Source organism: Henckelia pumila, chromosome 2, assembly GCF_033568475.1.
Source record: "Henckelia pumila isolate YLH828 chromosome 2, ASM3356847v2, whole genome shotgun sequence".
Classification (NCBI taxonomy): domain Eukaryota; kingdom Viridiplantae; phylum Streptophyta; class Magnoliopsida; order Lamiales; family Gesneriaceae; genus Henckelia; species Henckelia pumila.
The window spans coordinates 199,366,237-199,383,677 of NC_133121.1; positions in this window are offsets into that span (position 1 = coordinate 199,366,237).

Sequence of the window (17,441 nt, forward strand, 5' to 3'; positions counted from 1 at the left end):
CGTTATTTTGTATTTCGGGTTCTTCTCGAACTTCTTCGAGTTCCATCATCTCGCCTTTCTTATCCAATAAGAATTCCTTCTCCAAGAAGGTGGCATTCCTAGAAACAAACACCTTTGTTTCAGCAGGATAATAGAAATAATATCCGATTGAATTCTTCGGATACCCTACAAAATAACATAAGCTGGATCGACTATCCAACTTATCTCCCACTGTCCGCTTCACGTAAGCAGGACATCCCCAAATCCTCAAGTACGAATACTTAGGAGCTTTGCCATTCCATAACTCGTATGGTGTTTTGTCCACTGCTTTAGTGTGGACGTTGTTCAACAACAATACCGCCGTTTCAAGCGCATAGCCCCAAAACGAAGGTGGAAGCTCAGTGAAGCTCATCATAGATCGAACCATGTCCAACAAAGTTCGATTACGACGCTCCGATACACCATTAATCTGTGGTGTCATAGGAGGAGTCCACTGAGAGAGAATCCCATTCTCTTTCAGATAGTCCAAAAATTCGGTACTCAAGTATTCTCCACCTTGATCCGATCGAAGTGCTTTAATACTTTTACCTAGCTTGTTTTCTACTTCAGCCCTGAATTCTTTGAACTTTTCAAATGCTTCAGACTTATATTTCATTAAATATAAATACCCATACCTTGAATAATCATCAGTAAAGGTAATGAAGTAGGTGTGGCCATGTTGAGTCCCTACTCTAAATGGACCACAAACATCTGTATGGATCAAATCCAACAGATTCTGACTACGCTCAGGTTTCCCCTTAAAAGGAGATTTAGTCATTTTTCCTTTTAGGCAGGATTCACAAGTAGGTAGAGAGTTAATATCAGACATATCAAACATGCCCTCTCCCACTAGCTTGTTCATCCTCCTTGAGGAAATATGACCTAGTCTAGCGTGCCAAAGGTTTGCCGGGTTTTGACTATCGATTTTCCTTTTGTTTGTTGTCGCCGGTTTGTCAATACAATTCACTGGAACGTCTTTTAGTTTTAAATTGTATAGATCGTTTTCTAGTTGTCCATTTCCAATTAAACATTCATTCTTGTAAATATTGCAAATCCCATTCACAAAATTACAAGAATAACCATCTCTATCAAGCATAGAAATAGAAATAATGTTTTTAATTAAATCTGGCACAAATAAAACATCTCTCAACAATAATTTAAAACCATTCTGCAAAATCAAACAAACATCTCCAATGGCCGTAGCTTCAACTCTGGAACCATTCCCGAGCCTCAGCTGGGTCTCACCCATTCTAAGCCTGCGACTTCTTGTCATCACCTGCAAATCATTGCAAATGTGAGATCCACATCCGGTATCCAATACCCAAGAAGTTGTATTAAGTGACATGTTTATTTCGATATAGAACATACCCTTTGCAGTTCCCAACTGCTCAAGATACTCCTTGCAGTTGCGCTTCCAATGACCCGGCTTCTTGCAGTAATGGCAAACATCCTTGGATTTTCCATCGTTTGAAGCCTTTGTCTTTTGCTTCTTCTCGGGTTCCACTTTCTTGGGTGGGGCAGAACGTTTCTTGCCCTTCATACTTGGCCCCTTCTTAGCATAAGATGAGGAGCCCACCAAGAAAGCTGGCTTATCCTTCTTAAGTGTGGATTCATATGTAACGAGCATATTGACCATCTCTTCAAGGGTGGCCTCTATCTTGTTCATATTAAAATTTATCACGAATCCATCAAATGAAGAAGGAAGAGATAGAAGCAGCAAGTCCACATTGAGTTCATGCTCCAACACCAAATCAAGGGTCGCTAACTTCTGTATGAGCCAAATCACTCGTACCCCATGATCACGGACCGAAGTCCCTTCACGCATGCGGCACGTCATCAACTCCTTAACAGTAGAGAACCTTTCAGCCCTCGACTGAGCCCCAAAAAGTTCCTTGAGTTGCGTGTGAATGTCAGCAGCATTCACCGTGTCCTCAAATCGCCTCTGGAGTTCATCAGACATCGAGGCTTGCATATAGCATTTGGTCTTGATGTCATGGTCACACCATGCATCAAGTTTGGCCAATTCCTCCGGACTTATGTCAGCTGGTGCTTCCTTCGGAGGTGTTTTCTCTAACACGTAGAGCATTTTCTCCGAAGTTAAGACAATCTTCAACTTCCGGAACCATTCCGTATAGTTGGCGCCAGTCAGCTTGTTTTGTTCGAGGATCGAGAATAAAGGATTTCGCGAATTCATTGTATGAAATACTGAAAAGGAAAAACAGACATATATCAATGATTGTTTAACAATTTACTAAGACATAAAATAGGCGAATTTAATTTTATGAATCTCACTCCCACTATTTTAACGATTTCACCACCCTCTAGTGAAAACGGGAAACTTTTTCCTTAGTGAGAACATGGAGTCCAATTGACAAACTTATGGTCCCGAATAATATCAGCCAACCATAATTCTCAAAAGGTAGAGCCCAATTGCTTCCAAAGCAACCCCCATGTATTTACCTCATGTCCAATAAGGGCCCAATAATATGACGCCGTTTAAAGTGACATGTCAAGATGACCCATCAATATTAAGTTGTGATGGACGGTCGCCATGTGGATCCCCCAATAATATGAGCCGATCCCATGGGAGTTCCACCCAACTTACAACATTTGTCGATCCAATGTACAGCTTTCCGACGGACGGGCCCCCCCAATAATATGAGCCGGACCGTATCCGCGGGTAGCATCACATACATTGACCGTTGATGGAAGGTAGGAACATTTAAACAATATTTAAATTTCCTTTATTTATCTTGATATAAATTTTAAATCATATTTAAAATGAGGGATTTTATTTATAAAAATATTTGTCTCATCATATTTAATTTATTGCATGCATTGCCGGATTCACGCAATTTATGTCTAAACATGCATACAATCATAATATCACATATTATATAGGATGATCGATTCCATTTCTAATTGACCCGTGGTTGCCAATCACGGGTCTTAGTCCAATCCTAGGTAATATGCAGTATGCAAATGCAATCCTATTACATATGCTTCCAATTTACATTTCTTCAGTCTTCATTGTCTGCTGGGCCCACCATCTTCAAATCTTGATCTCCCACTAAATCTAATGTATTTACAATAAATAACAATGACAAGTAGGGGATACATTTTTAGGGGGTGGGAACGGGCTATAAACCAAGCCCACTTTTATTACATATGACATTCATATCGGGCCATAAACCAGGCCCATTAATAAAACCAACAACAATAAAGACAAAATGTAAATTCCTAACATACACCTACAAAATTGGTCATGGCAATCGATCATCCTTATCCAATAACATTTAATTCAAAATTAATTTATTGGATAACATGCTGTGGCAATTCAAATTTAAACAAGATAAAATCATATTTTATATATAAAATCACATTTCACATATAAAATCATATTTTATCTCCATATCAAATAAAATCATATTTTATCTATAAAATCCAATTTTACAAATAAAATCATATTTTACTCAATATATCATAAGATCATATCTTATCATCAATTGTACCAAAATAATTGATTTCAAAATTCAATTTACGGATAAAATATTAAAATTTTCCAAAAATTCAAATTTATCCAAAATCAATTTTAAAATTTACGGACTCGAACAATTCGATCCGAAATCTCGTGAACCAATCAAAAACAATTTTTGACCGGACCAAAAATAAAATTTTAAATATTAAAATTAATAAAAATATAATTTTTCCCGCGGGCCGCCCGGGACACTCCCGGGCCGGCCCGCACCCGGGGCGCGGGCAGCCCGGCTGCCCCCTTAGGGCAGCGCCTGGCGCCGCCCCTGGGCGGCGCCGAGCGCCGCCCCTGGGCAGCGCCGAGCGCTGCCCTGCGCAGCGCCCAGCGCTGCGCTGGGCGGCGACGGTCGCCGCCTTGGGCGGCGCCGTGCGCCCCCTTTGGGCGGCGCCGTGCGCCGCCCGGGGCAGCAACAATTGCTGCCCCACCGGGCAGCGATCCAATCGCTGCCCGGGTTTTGCCCCGGAAAAATTTTTTTTATTTAAAAATATTTATTTTGTTTCAAAAACCGAGACTCAAAAATTTTGTACAATTGATTAATTCAATCGATTGATCTGAGCAACCTGGCTCTGATACCACTGTTGGAAAACTGGCGAGTTCCCAGACCAATTACGATTGATACCCGGTGCAGCGGAAGTTTAAAAATTTTCTCATGGAACGATTCCATGGTGTGGGTATCAACCATACAACGATTGAATTATTTGTGTGTGTAAAATTTAAATAACAATTAAATAAATTTTACCTCAAATCTCGCAACGAGATTAATGGACACCAACAGAACAATTCTGCTCTTGTTGTCTCTCCCTGGAACCGATGAACGCCTTCAATCAGGTCCACGAACAGAGGTTTAATCCCTCTGATAGATTGCACTAGAAAATCTATCAGAAGTTTTCTGCGAAGAGAATACACGAATTTGATTCGTTATTCCTTACTGCGATTCAAAATCACAGACCGGAATTTTCTCGGGCAGAGGAAGGGAGGGGCGGCCGAAAACGTTTTGAGAGGGGCTAGGGTTTCGAAAATCCTGTCTCAAAATTATGACCTATTGTGTCTAATTTCTGTACTGAAATAACTTATTTATAATGCAGGCCACTAACACCTTAGGGCCCATTAGTCATAAGCTGGGGCCCGACAAGCAAAGCCCGCTCGTTCAGAAATTAATATAAAATTCATCGTGACTCCGATTGATGAAACGATTTCACCAATGTGCACAGAAACCATTTCTGCACGTTTTAAAGTCAAAATAAATTTTCCTGAATCCGAATTCAGTGGTTTCCAAAAATGTCCATCCCTATGTCATTTTAGGAAATCCTACTCCCTTACTCTTATTTAAGAAGTCCAACTCCTTAGTTCATTAAATTTAACTCTTTAAATTTAACTATCTCAACGGGGATTAAAACTCCATTACACTGTGTGACCCTCAATGGTTCAGGGATACAGCTAGCCGTGGGCTCACAACTCCTTGTGACTCGGAACAACACTTTCCGACTTGCCCAACGAATCATGGTAAAGCGCCTAGCAACATCGCCCCATGATTCCCTAGGTATCACTGATAGTGCCTACAAGAACCAGTAGATTTTGGTTAACGTACAGTACGGTCCCTTCATCCATATATCCCGATCGAATCAACAACCATTGGTATATCGAGAGTTGCTCAAGATTCGATAACTATGCAATACATCTTGAAGATCAAATTAGTGACATCGCATGTGCTACTAAGAAACCATTTCTTAAATCACATCAAGTACTCTGGCCAGAGATTTGTCACACTAATATCTCCTCAGATCGCATAGGATATCCACACTCGCAAGTATGTGGTGAATCCTTGACAACAATGCATTGACTCCTATATGTGTCGTAACTGTACCCAATCTCGACACCTGATGACCCCCTCAGAGTCGGTAAACGAGTCAAAGCACAGTACTAGCATATAGAGTCTCCATGATGTTTCAAGTCGTAAGGACTAATGGTGTACAACCAAAACCGCGGACTTTATCCACTCGATAAGTGATAACCACTTGGAAAGTCCGGATAGGGTAGTTCGACTATTCATCCTATGAATATCCATTTGCATGCTTCGAACATCTCCATGTTCCCTACCAATGAAACGTGGTACTCCGCATCGCAAATGCTAGTCTCAAACTCGAGCGATCCTTATCCTTATTATCGGACGGCTCAATCGACTAGGAACGGTTTTAGAATATACAGTGACTATAAGATGTATTTCATGATAGACATCTCCATGTTCTACCACATCTTACATACACTATAGTATATTCAAGGTCTTTATCAAAACAACAATAGTATATCACAATATAACAATATGAAGTAATATAAAGTCATTGCCATAAAAGTGTAAATAATATTAAACAAAAGATTGTTTATACAAAGAGTCAACAAAGCCCATAGCCACACAGTTGGCTCACTGGGCACCCACTCTTACACTTCCCTTGAGTTTAATGTGGTCGGTGTGTCAGAGGACGTGGCAAAGTGAGCATCTTCAAGTGCAGCAGAAGTGTCTTGTTCCTTGACAAAAGAGTTCACAACGTCTTCAACTGCGGAGAAATCTCGAACAGACATGAGTGAAGATTTTTGCAAAGCAGAAGTATCAACCACTGGATTCTGCTTCGGGATACTGGATGCAACATCATTTGGAGGAGAAATCTTCCAAGCTTCTAGTGTCGGGGGCACAACATGTGGCAAGGTTGAGTGAGAAGGAGCAGTAGTAGTAAAATCAGCTTCGAGTTTCAAAACCTCAAGATCCAAGGTTTGAAAAATAGTGTTCAGATGGTGAATAACTACATCATCAAGAAGTCCAGTAGGACCTCTTGGATCATAGTTTTTTCGAAAAACAGTTACAGCTTGAAAGAGTGGGTGCCCGGTGAGCCAACTTGTGGCTAAGGGCTTTGATGACTCTTTGTATAAACAATCTTTTGTTTAATATAATTTACACTTTTATTAATGGCAATGACTTTATCTTTCTTCATATTGTTATATTGTGATATACTATTGTTGTTTTGATAAAGACCTTGAATATACTATAGTATATGTAAGATGTGGTAGAACATGGGGATGTCTATCATGAAACACATCTTATAGTCACTGTATATTCTAAACTGTTCCTAGTCGATTGAGCCGTCCGATAATAAGGATAAGGATCGCTCGAGTTTGAGATTAGCATTTTCGATGCAGAGTACCACGTTTCATTGGTAAGGAACATAGAGATGTTCGAAGCATGCAAACGGATATTAATATGATGAGTGATCGAACTACCCTATCCGGACTTTCCAAGTGGTTATCACTTATCGAGTGGATAAAGTCCGCGGTTTTGGTTGTACACCATTAGTCCTTATTACTTGAAACATCATTGAGACTCTATATGCTAGTACTGTGCTTTGACTCGTTTACCGACTCTATTGGGGTCATCAGGTGTCGGGATTGGGTACAGTTACAACACATATAGGAGTCGATGCTTTGTTGTCAAGGATTCACCACATACTTGCGAGTGTGGATATCCTATGCGATCTGAGGAGATATTAGTGTGACGAATCTCTTGCCAGAGTACATGATGTGTTTTAAGAAATGGTTTCTTAGTAGCACATGCGATGTCACTATTTGATCTTCAAGATGTATTGCATAGTTATCGAATCTCGAACGACTCTCGATTTACCAATGGTTGTTGATTCGATCGGGATATATGGATGAAGGGACCGTACTGTACGCTAACCAAAATCTATTGGTTCTTGCAGGCACTATCAGTGATACCTAGGGAATCATGGGGCGATGTTGCTAGACGCTCTTACCATGATTCGATGGGCAAGTCGGAAATTGTTGTTCCGAGTCACAAGGAGTTGTGAGCCCACGGCTAACTGTATCCCTGAACCATTGAGGGTCACACAGAGTAATTGATTTTTAATCCCCGTTGAGATAGTTAAATTTAAAGAGTTAAATTTAATGAACAAAGAAGTTGGACTTCTTGATTAAGAATAGAGGAGTAAGATTTCCTAAAATGACATAGGGATGGGCATTTTTGGAAATCACTGAATTCGGATTCAGAAAAATTTATCTTGACTTTAAAAGGTGCAGAAATGGTTTCTGTGCACATTGGTGAAATCGGTTTATCAATCGGAGTCATGATGAATTTTATATTAATTTCTGAACATGCGGGCTTTGCTTGTCGGGCTTGAACTTATGACTAATGGGCCCTAAGCTGTTAGCGGCCTACATTATAAATAAGTTATTGCAGTACAGAAATTACATACAACAGGTCACAAAATTTTCGAAAAACCCTAGTATTTTTCCTCTGAAGTGGCCGCCCCCTTTTCCCCTCTGCTCGGTAAAATCCAGTCTGTGAATTTTGAATTACAGTCTGGTTTAACGGATCAAATTCGTTAATTCTCTTCGTAGAAACTTCTGATAGATTTTCTAGTGCAATCTATCAGAGGGATTAATTATCCGTTCGTGGACCTGATTGAAGAACAGTTCGTCCATCAGTTCCAGGGATATACAACAAGAGCAGAGCAATCTGTTGGTGTCCAAAATCTCGATTCGAGATTGAAGGTAAAGATTTATAATTGTTATTTAATTTTTACACACACAATTTAATCGTAAAAGTTTTGATACCCATTATGGAATCGTTCCATATAAAATTTTTAAACTTCCGCTGCACCGGGTATCAATTCTGATTGATCTGATCGCCGGGTTCTCTAACAGTGGTATCAGAGCCAGGTTGCTCAGATCAAGCGATTAAATTAATCGATTGTACAAAAATTTTTAAGCCTCGGTTTTTGAAACAAAATAAATATTTTGAAAAAAAAAAAAAAATTCGGGCAAAACCTGGGCAGCAATTGGATCGCTGCCCGGGGGGGCAGCGCACGGCGCTGCCCTAGGGGCTGCCGGGCTGCCCGGCCCAAGCCCTTTGGGGCGCGGGCAGCCCGGGAACGTCCCGGGCGGCCCGCGAGAAATTAATTTTTAATTTTAAAATTAAATTTTAATATGTTAAAATTCTATTTTTGGTCCGATCGAAAATTGTTTTTGATTGGTCCACGAGGCATCAGATCGAATTGTTCGAGTCCGAAAATTTTAAAATTGATTTTTGGATAAATTTGAATTTTTGGAAAATTTAAATATTTTATCCGTTAAATCAGATTTTATGAAATTAATTATTTTTGGTACAATTGATGATAAGATATGATCTTATGGATATATTGAATAAAATATGATTTTATGTATAAAATTGGATTTTATAGATAAAATATGATTTTATTTGATAAAAAGATAAAATATGATTTTGTATGTAAAATAAGATTTTATATATGAAATATGATTTTATCCTTTTAAATTTAAATTGTCATTGCATGCCTCTTCTGACTTGTTCCTACCCCACCTGTTGCCAAGTACACATAAAAAACAAAGCAACAGCCGGATAACCGGTGAGAACGACATTCCCAGTAAAAGCAACATAACAAGTAATACAAGTAACAAACATGCTTTCAATACAATAACGAAATCAATAACATCGTAATGAAATGCATGTCTTTAAACAGGGATATCAAATCTGATAACGAGGGATTGCTGTTGTGCCTTTGGGATCCCGAGGATAAGATCACGTAACAACTCACCGACTCTCCCAATCGAGGTGGTGCCACGTATCTCACTCCTCTAGACTTTGAGCAACTATAATGAGTATGCTAGCACCAGACGAAACGACTACGACCTGGGCCACTCAATCATAGTTCCCAAACGTCTAAACAAAAAGGGCGGTTCTGCCCGCTGAAACAAGATTGGCTCAAGATGAATGCATAACAGAAACATAAAACATAATCCTTTTAACAAAACCAATACAATCAAACAATACACAAGTTCCTCATGCTAGAACAAGTGTAGATGCAAGTATAAGATTTCAAAGGGAAAACTCGAGAACCACAGTCCCGAGTATGCTATCCCGCTACGATGACTGCTTTTACCTTTCAATGCAGTAGCTCCAACTCTGGATAAGCTACAAAAGAGATTGTATAAACAACTACACAATCTAACAACAACAAGGCAACGGTTCAAGGAAAACTCTTTATACCGTTCTTCATCCAATTCTCTGAAACGATCAAACAGCTGCTAACTCTGGGCTTGACAACTCCAAATGAATCTGTTCAGATACAAGAGATGATTGATCAATAACCACGATCAACTTACAAGCCAAGTTCAAACTCAAAAACGGTTCAAAATCTCCAAAAACTCAAACCGACGGCATAACGGCTATAACTGAACAAACCGGCAACGCAGACAGCAGTTCAATACTGATAACAACTCAATTCAATGCTAATACAACAACAACAAGACAAACCCAACAAATCTCAAAACCATGATTTTCGAAAATGGCTTCCAAAAATCATAACAAATCCGAACGTCGCTCTATTTCAAAACTGACAGATAATAAACGATCAGAACTCTGTAGAGAACAACATACTCGAATCTAAATCGATTCTAACAACATCCAAAAACTAGAATGTATCTGATCGTTGAAAAACTTACGGTATAACGGAGCTCTCGCTGCAGTGATCGCTAAACTGCCTTCAGAAATAATTTCTAACGGCCGGATCGAGCTCGGACTGAAATCCAAAAGCTTGAAAAGAAGATGGGGCGTTTCAATGGAGGAGGAGCCGGCTAAGGAAGGAGAAGGATGAATGAGAAAGTCAAAAGTTGAGTAGATAATATAACAAATCCATTATTTGCGTTTTAGTCCCTGAAATTTCCAAAATTTGCAAAAAGGGCCCTGATCAAAATCAAGTCGGCTCAAGAACTCTGCAATCTCCGATTAACTCAAATAAACTCATTTAAGATAAAAACGGGGCGTCACACCGGATGTAGCCTTTGCTCTAAGTGTCACGAGCAGATATCAGGCCAACCCCGGTCAAATGCATTGGAAAGCCGTGAAGGATATTCTTAAGTACTTGAGAAGGACTAAGAATATATTCATGGTTTATGGAGGAAGAGAATTGAAATTGGAAGGCTATACCGACTCTATCTTCCAAAGCGACGTGGATGACTCGAAGTCAACCTCTGGATTTGTATTCATGCTCAATGGCGGTGCTGTCTCTTGAAAGAGTTCCAAGCAGGACACCACAGCGGATTCCACCACTGAGGCAGAATACATTGCAGCATCAGCTGCTGCTAAAGAGGCCGTTTGGATGAGGAATTTCGTCCAAGAGTTGGGCGTAATTTCTGAAGCTGTTGGTCCAATTCCGGTGTACTGCGACAACACTGGTGCCGTTGCTCAGGCAAAGGAACCAAGGTTTCATCAAAGATCCAAACACGTATTGAGGAAATACCACATCATCCGGGAGATTGTGGAAAGAGGAGACATCACTGTCGAGAGAGTGGCCTCTACAGACAATATTGCTGATCCACTTACTAAGCCCTTGCCAGGACCATTGTTTGACAAAAATCGCGAAGCAATGGGATTACGTAGTATGACTAGTTGGCTTTAGGGCAAGTGGGAGTTTGAAAGAGTGGGTGCCCGGTTACCCAACTTGTGGCTAATGGCTTTTATGACTCTATGTATAAACAATCTTTGTTTAATATAATTTACATTCATTAATGGCATTTTCTTTGTCTTTCTTCATATTGATATATTGTGATATACTATTGTTGTTTTGATAAAGACCTTGAATATACTATAGTGTAAGTAAGATGAGATAGTGAATAAAGAGAGATCACTATTATGAAACACATCTTATAGTCACTGTATATTCTAAACAGTTCCTAGTCAATTCAGCCGTCCGCTAATAAGGATAAGGATCGCTCGAGATTGAGACTAGCATTTGTGATGCCAAGTACCATGTTTCATTGGTAATGGACATGGAGATGTTCAAATCATGCAAATGGATATTCATATGATGAATGATCGAACTACCCTATTCGGACTTTCCAAGTGGTTATTATTATTTGAGTGGATAAGTTCGCGATTTTGGTTGTACACCATTAGTCCTTACTACTTGAAACATCATTGAGACTCTATATGCTAGTACTGTACTTTGACTCGTTTACCGACTCTATTGGGGTCATCAGGTAACGGGATTGGGTACAGTTACGACACATATAGGAGTCGATGCTTTGTTATCAAGGATTCACCACATACTTGCGAGTGTGGATATCCTATGCGATCTGAGGAGATATTAGTGTGACAAATCTCTGGCCAGAGTACATGATGTGCTTTAAGAAATGGTTTCCTAGTAGCTCATGCGATGTCACTATTTGATCTTCAAGATGCATTGCATAGTTATCGAATCTCGAACGACTCTCGATGTACCAATGATTGTTGATTCAATCGGGATATATGGATGAAGGGACCGTACTGTACGCTAACCAAAACCTACTGGTTCTTGCAGGCACTATCAGTGATACCTAGGAAATCATGGGGTGATGTTGCTAGACGCTCTTACCATGATTCATTGGGCAAGTCGGAAATCGTTGTTCCAAGTCACAAGGAGTTGTGAGCCCACGGCTAGTTGTATCCCTGAACCATTGAGGGTCACACAAGTAATGGATTACTAAACCCCGTTGAGATAGTTAAATTTAAAGAGTTAAATTTAACGAAAGAGAAGTTGGACTTCTTAACTAAAGGGAGTGGAATTTCCTAAAATGACATAGGGATGGGCATTTTTGGAAATCACTGAATTCGGATTCAGAAAAATTATCTTGACTTTAAAAGGTGCAGAAATGGTTTCTGTGCACATTGGTGAAATCGGTTTATCAATCGGAGTCATGATGAATTTTATATTAATTTCTATAATAACGGGCTTGGCTTGTTGGGCTTAAGTTATGGATTGTGGGCCCTAAGGAGTTAGTGTCCTAATACAATTATAACTTAATCCAGTCTAGAAATTATATATAAATACATGTGTAGGGTTCGAAAATAATCACTTTTTCCTCTTGCAATTTTTGAATTACACACAAATATTTTCAAGGGGATTTTTCGAAAATCCTCTACTCCCTTTTGAGAAAATTCGATCTGTGATTTTTCTGAAAAATCACTTTCTGAATTAACAGATCAAATCTGTTTATTCTCTACGATAAACATCTGATTGATTTCTAGTGCAATCAATCAGAGGGTTTCTGTTTTCTATTCGTGGACCTAATTCCGGAGATTGATCGAGCAAGTCATCGGTTCCCGGGATTTACAAGAAGAGCAAATTAAATTCTGTTGGAGTCCATAATCAAGCCTTAGCTTGAAGAGGTAAAAATATTTAATTGTGAATTTATATTTTTACTTGCAAGATTTTAATCGTTAGGATTTGATACCCACGATATGGAATCGTTCCATATCGAAAAATAAAATTTTTAAAACTTCCGCTGCTCCGGGTATCACATCCGTGTGATCAGAGAACGCGTGTTCCAAAAATTAAGCCATATAACAAAACTCAATCAACAACAAAATAAAAGTTCCACATGCTAGAACAAGTATTGATGCAAGTATGTGATTTTAAGGGAAAACTCAAGAACCAACTGTCCCGAGTATGCTATCCCGCTAATAATGACTGCTTGTACCTTTCAATGCAATAGCTCCAACTCTGGATAAGCTACAATAAAAGGTTATATCAGAAACTATACAACCTAACAACTACAACGGCTCAAGGTAATCTCTTTACCGTTCTTCGTCCAACTCTTCGACGATCTAATGCTGCTAACACAGGGCTCGACAAACTCTAAACAAATCTGTATGGAGACAAAATATGATCAACAACGACGATCAAACTCAATAGCCAAAGTTCAACAACTCGAAACGGTTCGAAATCCCGAAACTCAACCCTGCGGCATAACGGCTATAAACTGAACAAACCGAAAATGCAGACAGCAGTATAACAACGATGCTATCTCATAACAATGCTAATACAACAAAAATACTGCAAACCCAACAAATCTCAAACTCCAAATTTTCGAATAAACTTCAAAAAATCATAACAATTCCGAACGACGCTCTAATCCAAAACTGACCGAGAATAAACGATCAGAACTCTGTCAAGAACAACATACTCGAAACTCAAATGATTCTAACAACATCCGAAAAATAGAAGGTATCTGATCGGAGAAATACTTACGATATAACGGAGCTCTCGCTGCAGTGATCGCTAAACTGCCTTCAGAAATAAATTCCAACGGACGGATCGAGCTCGGACTGAAATCCCATAGCTTGAACTCAAAAGGGGCGGCTAACAATGGTGAAGGAACGAGATGGAGGAGGTGATGAAGTAATGAGAATAGTCAACCCAAGCTAGATAATATATTAAAATCCATTTTTGCGTTTTAGTCCCTGAAAAATCCGAAATTTGAAAAATAGACCCTGATCAAAAACAAGTCGGCTCTTGAACTCTGAAATCTACGATTAACTCAATTAAACTCAATTAAGATAAAATCGGGGCGTTACAATAAGTAATGCAAGACATTTCCCCTGAGATCGTGCATTTTAATATAATTCAATGATTCCTAACATATTGCGGAAATTCGAAAACTTAGCCTCTGGTAAAGGTTTAGTAAAAATGTCAGCAGCTTGTTGATCAGTGGACACGTATTCCAGACGAATATCCTTCTTCATCACATGATCTCGGATAAAATGATTTCTGATATCTATGTGCATGGTTTTGGAATGCAGTACTGGATTGTACGTGATGGAAATAGCACTTGTGTTATCACAGAAGATTGGTGATTCAGTAGCAGTAATTCCATAGTCTCGTAATTATTGCTGGATCCATAGAATTTGAGAGCAACAACTTCCAGCTGCAAGATATTCAGCTTCTATAGTAGATGAAGCAATGGAAGTCTACTTTTTACTAAACCAGCAGAATAATTCTATCACCTAGAAATTGACATGAGCCACTGGTGCTCTTTCGATCCAGTTTGCATCCTGCATAATCTACATCAGAATATTTTACAAGATTAAATGTTGTGTCCTTAGAATACCATAGACCAACATTATGTGTCCCTTTTAAATATTTCAAAATTTTTTTAACTGCAACATAATGAGTTTTCTTAGGATCAGATTGAAAACGAACACAAATGCAAACTACAAACATTATTTCACGTCTACTGGTTGTAAGATAAAATAAAGAACCAATTAACCCTCGATACATGGTGACATATATTAAAATTCCCCCTTCATCTTTGTCAAGTTTGGTTGAGGAACTCATTGGATCAGTAGCAGCAGTGCATGATTCCATTCCAAAATTTTTCAGTAAATCCTTTGAATACTTCATTTGATTTATGAATATCCCTGTATCGATTTGCTTGAACTGTAGTCCTAGGAAGAATTTTAGTTCTCCCATCATACTCATCTCAAATTGGTGTTGCATAAGGTTTGAAAACTTCTTGCAGAGCTTGGGGTTAGTTGACCCAAAAATAATATCATCAACATATATTTGAATGAGAAGTGTGTGCTGATTTTTGACAAAAGTGAACAGTGTCTTATCTATTGTTCCAATGATGAAATCATGCTTAAGCAAAAATTGAGATAAAGTAACATACCATGCCCTAGATGCTTGTTTGAGCCCATACAGAGCTTTGTATAATTTGTAAACGTGATTGGTAGAGAATGACTCACAAAATCTAGGGGTTGCTCAACATAGACTTCTTCGTTCAGTAATCCGTCCAGAAAAGAACTCTTTACATCCATCTGAAAAAACCTTAAAGTTCTTGAAGGCTAAAAGGCTAAAAATATCCTGATAGCTTCAAGTCTGGCTACTGGTGCGAAGATCTCATCGTAGTCTATGTCTTCTTCTTGTCTGAAGTCTTGAGCCACAAGTAGCTTTATTTCTCATAACAGTGCCTTCCTCATTCATCTTGTTTCTGAATTTCCATCTGGTTCCGATTAATGCTTGATGAGTTGGGCGAGGTACCAGATTACATACTCTGTTTCTCTCAAACTGATTGAGCTCTCTTGCATAGATTCAATCCAATGATGGTCCAGTAGAGCTTCATCAATCTTTTTGGGTTTTATCGAATTGACAAAGGCAGCATGAATATATTCAATAATCATTTTCCTTCTGGTTCTCGATCATTTGTGGTGCAGCATCGGTGATAGCAATAGCAGTATTGGGCTTCATGATTTTGATCCCTCCGTGAAAACGAACAACATATCATCATCTTGTGCAGCAAGATGAGCTTGCATTCTGATTTTCCAATCATCAAATTCTTCTCGAGAGAAGAAAGGAATTTTACTGAAGGACGCCATGATTCAGCAGTATGAGCCTCTCAGAGACGAGATAAACCTGCTCTGATACCACTTGTTAGGATCGGTGAGGAGTGTTTAGAGGGAGGAGTGAATGAACACTCCTAAATTTTCTTCTGGCCTGGAACTGGTGTTAGAAGCAATGCAGGTGAATCTCGTTCTCAAAAGCAAGCAGTAGTCTACTGAAGTAGTGCGGAAACACGTATTTATTGAAGCTCAAAAGTAAGTAGAATAAAGAACAACATATTTGTTTCTGAAAGTTCGAAGGATAAGACCTTTAACGTCTCTCCTTCTTCTGTTTTCAGAAGGTATCACTAAAATATTTGATACGCACACACACACGTTGGTACAAACCCACTTCAGTAGGACTTATCTACTGCCTAATGAAACTCCTAGTACTCACAAACGCTTTACAACTCAACACACTTTTGAAAGAAGATTCTTCTGAAATAAGCCTCCTCTTTAAAAAGATTACAATGTTTATACTCTTATAAGAATTTTACAAAGGATCAAGGGCACAAATGTGCTATGAAGATCTGATATATCACTTTGGGTGTGCAAGAGTATTCTTTTGAGTATGTACGCAGAGAACTTGTAACTGATTAAGATTTGATACGAGTAATTTTCTCTATCTTCCCTCGAAGGAGCCAATGAGCTATTTATAGCTACTAATGCAACGTTAATAAACGGCTCTATTAATTCTTTCATTTATTGTACCTGTAACAAGGAATTTATTTTTCTTAGTGCGTCACATATTTCATACTCAAAAAATAATGTGCAATAAATGTGTCATAAATGCTATAGTACAAGGCATTAAACGAGGTGTACTATGATAAGAGAACGTCTGATAAAGTGGCTACTGAAATAGTTCCCTTAGTTTGCTCGATTTTAGCCTTATGATATCATCTATTGTTTTCGATTAGTTTGCCATTACTAAGTCTACTGGTTCCTGATTATGCTAGTTTTTTGGACTTAGCCTACTGGTTACTGATTTTTGTCTGTTTTTTATTACTACTGAATATATGTATACTGATTTTTCTTCTTCTACTGATTTTATCTCTCACTACTGGTTGTCATCACCGAAACTAAATTACTTAACAAATACTAACCGATCGCATATGAAAATTTGGTTTAAATTTTTTTAAAAAAAAATCGCAAAACCGCACCTTGATCACTTTTACAAAAATGTCACTCACTTTATAAAATTGATATATCTATTGCATTTTTGTAAATATTTGTTTAGGAAAACACAATATTTTTTGGTATTTTTTTTAAATTTTACAATTTATCTTTATTTTTTGTTTTCATTAAAAAAACGAATTGTACGAGCACACAACGCGTGCAGCGGAATACTAGTTATATATTAATCTAAACAATCACTTAGGCGGATTTTGAGCCGCCTAAGCGGTCGATTAATGAAATATCATCCCGAGACATCAATTGTCTAAAAATCAAGATGAATTGCAACCTCCTACCTCCCAGCCGATCCTAGACAACGCTTTTAGAACAGTGATTATGTTACACAATCGCATCTATCTCGAAAGCTAATAAAAATCATGTCTTACTCTAAGCATAATGGAACTTTCGAAACAAGACAAATAAATTAAATCGACAGACAAATAAATTAAATAAAAATAATAGAAGATGTGTTAGTTCCAACTATTAGTCGCATGA